We start from the raw sequence: 6,360 nt of genomic DNA, 5'->3' as shown, positions 1-6,360 counted from the left end.
AGTCAATGATACAAGTTAGCATGGCATTAAAAACACTCATACTGACTCCACAGTGCACCCGAGGCAAATCGATTGTAACGGCAGACTATCGATGTACATATCTGTGATGATAGAATAATATTTGAAACAAAACTAATGTCGCATCGCATGAATTATTGAGGGACTGCTTTCTTCTTCCTGTCCCTTAATGAAACTTAAGGGACAGGAAATGACATCAGCCACAGAAGCTACTGGGAGCAGCAGTTAGCGTTTGGAAAAGTGATCATTTGCAGGCTCTAGCAGGCACATTGCCGTCATATATTACATGTATCCACTGGACAGATAAATCCTCTGAGGGTGGAAGTTTGTGTAGAACTCTGTGCTGCACTGTGGAGCCAAGAATAGAACTTTTCGCGGACTTCCGGTTTTCGGATACCGTTGCCCTCGCCAGCACTCTCGCGTGATTTACGGACAAATCGGAGCTCCGCGAGACAACAATTCCAGGAAATTAGCGCATTGTGACGTCCCAATGAGTGTGGAAGTCAACATCGCGTGTTTTATCTCCTCTACTTAGACTGAAGAGGACCACAAAAACATGAGTGAGTCATCTTTTTTCAACCTTTGGTGACTGGTAGGACCTCCAGAGTCCCAAATGTAAGGATTTAAATGATTAAAAAGTTGATTTTGCATAATATGGGACCTTTAACACAACTATCGTTTACGAACGTCGGCCAAGCAGCTGTCAAACATGCAGACTTAAACAGAATCAGTGAATGATCACAAACTATAAACCCAAGAGTAACAATTTATTCATGTTCATTTTCCTTGTGTACAACATCCAGCTGTTAAAAAAACATGTGGTGTAAGTTTTACATCAGGACTACCTACTACTAAATAATACTTGAATTATTATTATTAAGCAGTTTTATTATTTTGGTCTAAGGACGACTTTATTCTTTTTTGATTCACAAAATTAAAAAGAAACAAAAAAAACAAAAAAACCCCAGATAAACCAGAGGAGCACCAGCTGAAATCTAAAAGAAGTGAACAGCACATTTCTAGACTCTCCTTAACATTAGTTAAGTGTTTGTTTCCACACTGAATGCACCCTGAAGGACACACTGAAACCTAACAGTTCTGTGAAGGACATCCACTGTCCACTCCTGGTAGACACTGAAATGTAGACACTGTGAATGTAAGGACATCCAGTGTTAACAAGGCACAAACAAGTATTTTTTAATTAATAACTTTCTTTGACGAAGAAGTGTTTGTGTCTCCTTTGCGCTACTGTTGCCCTAAAAGTACTTACCTTCCACTGCACAGAAATTATCCATTGCAATGAAGGAGCCAATTATGGTGCTATCTATTATTGAGTAACCCATTACCATAAAAGCTATTCTGGATGTAGTCTGTAGAGAGGTAGTGCACAGAAATCAATTGGAACACAAGCAGTGCGTTCACAAGTGAAGGTTGAGGGTCTGAGCAAATGGCCATGAATGATGTACAGTATATTATGAAGCTATTTATTTCCTCACAGCCAGACGTTTGATGCCAGCTTTGTGTTGTTGACCAAAATAAAAGGCAAAATAAATTTTTATCACAGCACAAACCTCTGATATCAACTGTGTGAGGGTGGATTTTAGTGTGAAACCCAGTGACTGGCCTTCATATGTAACCTCTGGTTTGAATCACTGGTTCCTCTATTTTGTGATTGATTGTGTTGCCTTGAACACACGCTGTCTCAGCACATGGTTTGATTGTGGATCAAGCCCTCTGTGCTTTCATTGACGTAAAAAAAAAGAAAAAAAAAAGTATTGGTCATGGACATTATTTTGCTGTTGCCATCAGTGCCACTTGAAACGGACACTAAAAGCATATTGAACATGCCCTGCCTAAGACAAAATATATTTGTTTGTTTTGATATTTGTATGTGCATCCTGTCTGTGTATCTGCTGTAACAAGGGATGGAGGTAGATTTTTGAAAGTAAACATTTTTTTTTTTTCTTAAAACTGTCTTAAATTTCTTTTGTCATGTGAAACTTTTTCAAGAAGCAGGAACCAGTATATATTACAGTATACCTAAATATGATACTATTGTGTAAAACAGGGATTTTTAGGATTAAGCATGGTTACTGCAATGCCGAAAATTTTAAAACATGAGTGTCAAAGATTCTGGAAGACCGAAATAATACAGAGTTGCACTTATATTCAGTGTTATATTGTGGTCTTGTATAGGCAACTGTTCCACCATTTGCTTTTTATTTTAGGTGGATATTGAAAGGAATCAACAGCAGATAATTAGTAAATGATGCGAGTGGAAGTGAGGCTTTTTAGTCGTATTCTGGGTAACTATATGGGTAATTGATAACATTGATAGGTAACATTGCAGCATTTCTGACCCATAGCTGCAGCTCACTGTGTTATTGGGTGGTTATCACTGCAGCCAGTATTTGTTTGTTTCCCTCATCTCTGATGACCTATCATTTTTATTATACAGTACTTCACAAATGTATACAATTTATTCACTCAAAAGAAAAACATATCTAATGGAAGCAGAAAGTATCAAACTAAAAAAAACTACAGCGACCCTAATAAATGCACAGGAGTCACGGCCCAGTTTAAAATCTGAAAATCCTTTTGCAGCCGACCAAAGCATTTAAACACAGCTATAATCAACACACGAGAGGTTAATCTAGTTAATCTAAGTCCTCTAGGTTAATTAAAAGGTCAGATAAAGGAAGAGTCAAAGGTAATTTAAAGTTCAAGCGTGTATTATTGAGGAGGATTTACTCGCAGTGATTAAATATACTATATATATATATATCGGTTAGTATATATGTTAACTTTTCAAAATGAAAAATACGTTACAGCTATTAGTAGCTTAATTACAAGACTGACAATCGAAAGCTATTTATTTATTTATTTATTTATTTATATAATGACCACCTGCAGTACCTTTTAAAGCCCAACAGGGGGGTGAGCCCCAGGCAGTTTGTAAATCTTTTTTAAGATACATTTGTTTTCATTAGCAGGCTTTAGTGTCGTGAATGTTCTTATCGTTCCAATCTGGGTCCAGCTGCACTCACAGTGCCCTCTGGTGGACTAAGCAGTAATTACACTAGATGGTCTGACACACTGACCGTGAGCCAGGGTTCTCAAACTTGCCCGTCAGACGATGTGTTGCGGCCCTACACTTATTTTGAAATTATTAAATTCAACATTTAATTATATATAAGGTTGTCTAGTGTTTTAAAAACATGTACATGCTGATTTCATGTTTTAATTCAGTTTTATTTATGTCTGTTTTTGTTTACAGAATCATTTTGCAATTTTTTTTTGCAATATTTCTACAGCCTGATGGAATATCAAAATATAATCTTAATTTCTAATCACTAAACCGTTAATTTTCCTTCAATTGTTTTTTCATGTGACCCGGCCCCTCCTGACCAGACTAGAAGTGCTTGACTACATATTTGCATATTTCAGATTAAGCTTTAATAGATCCACTCAGACTCACCACCACTTTATAAGGTATCATCCAATCCATCCCAACTTTATTTGTAAAGCACTACAGTGACCCAAAGCGCTGTACAGAAGAATAAATAAAAGACAGAAAAAATAAATGCTAGAATAGCTCACAAGAGGCGATAAGATGCATCCAAAATTTATAAGACAATTAAAAAGACGTAAAAACGTAGATGAAAAACAATCAAATAAATGAATAAAACAAAACCGTGTGCAAAGGCAGATCATTCCTTTTAAGTAAAGTCCAGTAAAGTGTCTAGTGTATAAGAGTATAATCCTGCCTCCATGCCTGAATACATCGCTTGACAAATAGTGGAACAGGTGTACCTAATAAAGTGGCCAGGTGAGCGTATCGCTCTATTTATCCAATTTCTCTCCTGCCCTACTGACGCAGCACAATTGTCTCGCCTTGGAGAAATAGAACATGGGGCCTATGAAGACGCCAAACCTGGGGAATAAACTGGATAATTCATATATATTACAGATGTCTAAAGGTGTTATGCCTTTGATGGTAAAGTATATTTCGAGGGGAACCAGCGCCAGGAGTGGAAGGTAAGAAATGACTGCAGGCACAACCACAATCAGTACATTATACACGGCCTGTCTCTTCACTGCTGACTCTGGGCCTCGGTTTGCATGTGTGGTGTGGGCAGGGCTCTTCTGCATCAGTGACCAGATCATTCCCCCAAGGCAGGCGAGCATTATGATGAAGAGACAGAGGACGATGATGGTGACGGATGTCAAGATCATGCCAATACTTTTCAGTGCAACTGAAAATATAAAAATTGCAACATTAAAATACTCAACCTTATATTTGATCAGTGTTTGTATGAGAACATTCACTTTAAAGCTGTAGTATGCAACCTTTAAATATAAATAATTGTTATTATTTAAGTCGGGGGTTCTCAAAGTTTTGATACCCGAGGGCCAAGTTAGGAACCCAACATTGGACTGAGGGCCACCAAAGAAAAAAAAGAGGAAAAAAAACCAGAAAGAAATCCCATTTGTCATCATTTTAATGACCAGATTGCAGTTCTCCAGTTTAGCGTTAAGTAATATAAGCGTTAATATAATAACACTTTATAATTTACTGGGTAATTACCCAGTATTTTGGCCATTGTTCTTACTTTCTAATTACAGGTTAATACCAAGTAACACATTTCTGTTACCATATATTTACTGGGTAAATAGCTAGTAATTACACTAAAATTCCCCATATAGAAACCAGGTAAATACCCAGTATTTTTGTTTACACTTATTGGTCTGTATCCAGTAATGTCCAATAAACATTTAACAAGCTTAGTAGCTCCTGGATTAAAACTATCAACTGTAATTCATTGCGGGGCCGCCAGAAATGTTTCTGCGGGCCGCCATTGAACCGCAGAAGAAGAATAACGTCCGTTGTGGAGGTGTTTCTGACTCTGGGTCTGACTCCGGGTCAAAGTCATAAAAGGGACTGCGGCGGGGAGTCGTGAAGAAGCTATTTTTAAACACTGTTAAAACAATGTTTTGACAAAGAGTAGCAGTGCATCCACCGTTCCAGAAGGGGGAGCTGTGCTTCTGGGAGCGGGTGTGCTGATTATGTCACCTCCGGGTTGAGAGAGTTAAGTCTCAAGTCTCGCGGCTGGGAAACACCGTCAGAAAAGAGGATTTAAATCGGCTCGTTTACAGCAACTAGGAGGTTTTTGACCATAAAAACAAGTTAATGTATGTAAGTAGACCTCCATATATGTGCAACAGGACCACTATATGTGACCTTTAAGATCTATCTTAAAATGAATCGGAACAGGAGCGATATGCTCTCGGCGCTCTGTCCCTGTCAAAAGGCGATCGGCGGCATTTTGAACAACCTGTAAGTGCTGAAGAGACGACTGATCGAGACCAGCATAGAGTTACAGTAGTCTATACTAAAGTCATGAATTGTCCTCTTTGACAAGGAGTCTTAATTGGAAGAACTGAGCTTCTCGTGAAGCTGAGAACTCAGCATTGCGTGATTTGACAACAGCTGGAATGTAGTGGACAGTTATTTATAATTAAAGGTTACACAATACAGTTGTACCTTTTATATAGATTGAACTATTTTGTAGCACACTAACTGTACTTTTGTGATTCATCCACTTACTTGTCCCCACAATGAAGAACAAGGTGACTCCCCACACCGCAAGGCTAACGGCCACCCGGTACTCCCACTTCCTCACTCTTATGTACAGCACTGGTTTCACCACTGCCAGGTATCGCTCCACGCACATGCAGGTCAACAGCAGGGGGCAGCCAATGGTGTTGAATATACTGCAGGTGTCTGCTATCCTGTCCTCTAGACGTGTGTCTGAAAAGTAAATTGACACGGGATTATGTAAGATGCAAATCATAGACTGTATTTCTCACCATACAGTTCCAGCACAGCTTGATTCTAGGCGGTATGGTGTCGTCTTCCGTTACCATCGTCCCTGCTCCATGTGGGCGGGTTCGACATGGCACGGCTGCATGAAACTGCCGTGATGTCGTTTTATACGCGACACAAGCAAACTAGTGACGGGCACAGCAGTTCTTCTTACAGTTTACTGAATCATTAGAACCGGTTAATTAGAACAATTAGTTCAGTACTTCCTGCATAACCCGAGCACAGACGCCGTTTGACACAGTCACTGAATTGTCTGTGACATGCTTTGGTCAAAATACCATAAGGATGAAGCACCACAGCAGTTCAATCACCCTGCCAAAACAGCCCTGTTCAGAACGCTCTGTTTAGTAGTATCTCTTTAGGTCAACCTTAAAAAAAAGTAAAATGAAACTTAAGGGACAAGAAATGACATCAGCCACAGAGGCTACTGGGAGCTAACAGCAGTTAGCGTTTGG

Source organism: Microchirus variegatus, assembly GCF_963457635.1.
Source record: "Microchirus variegatus genome assembly, chromosome: 20".
NCBI lineage: Eukaryota > Metazoa > Chordata > Actinopteri > Pleuronectiformes > Soleidae > Microchirus > Microchirus variegatus.
Note: the sequence above shows the minus strand (reverse complement) of the source record.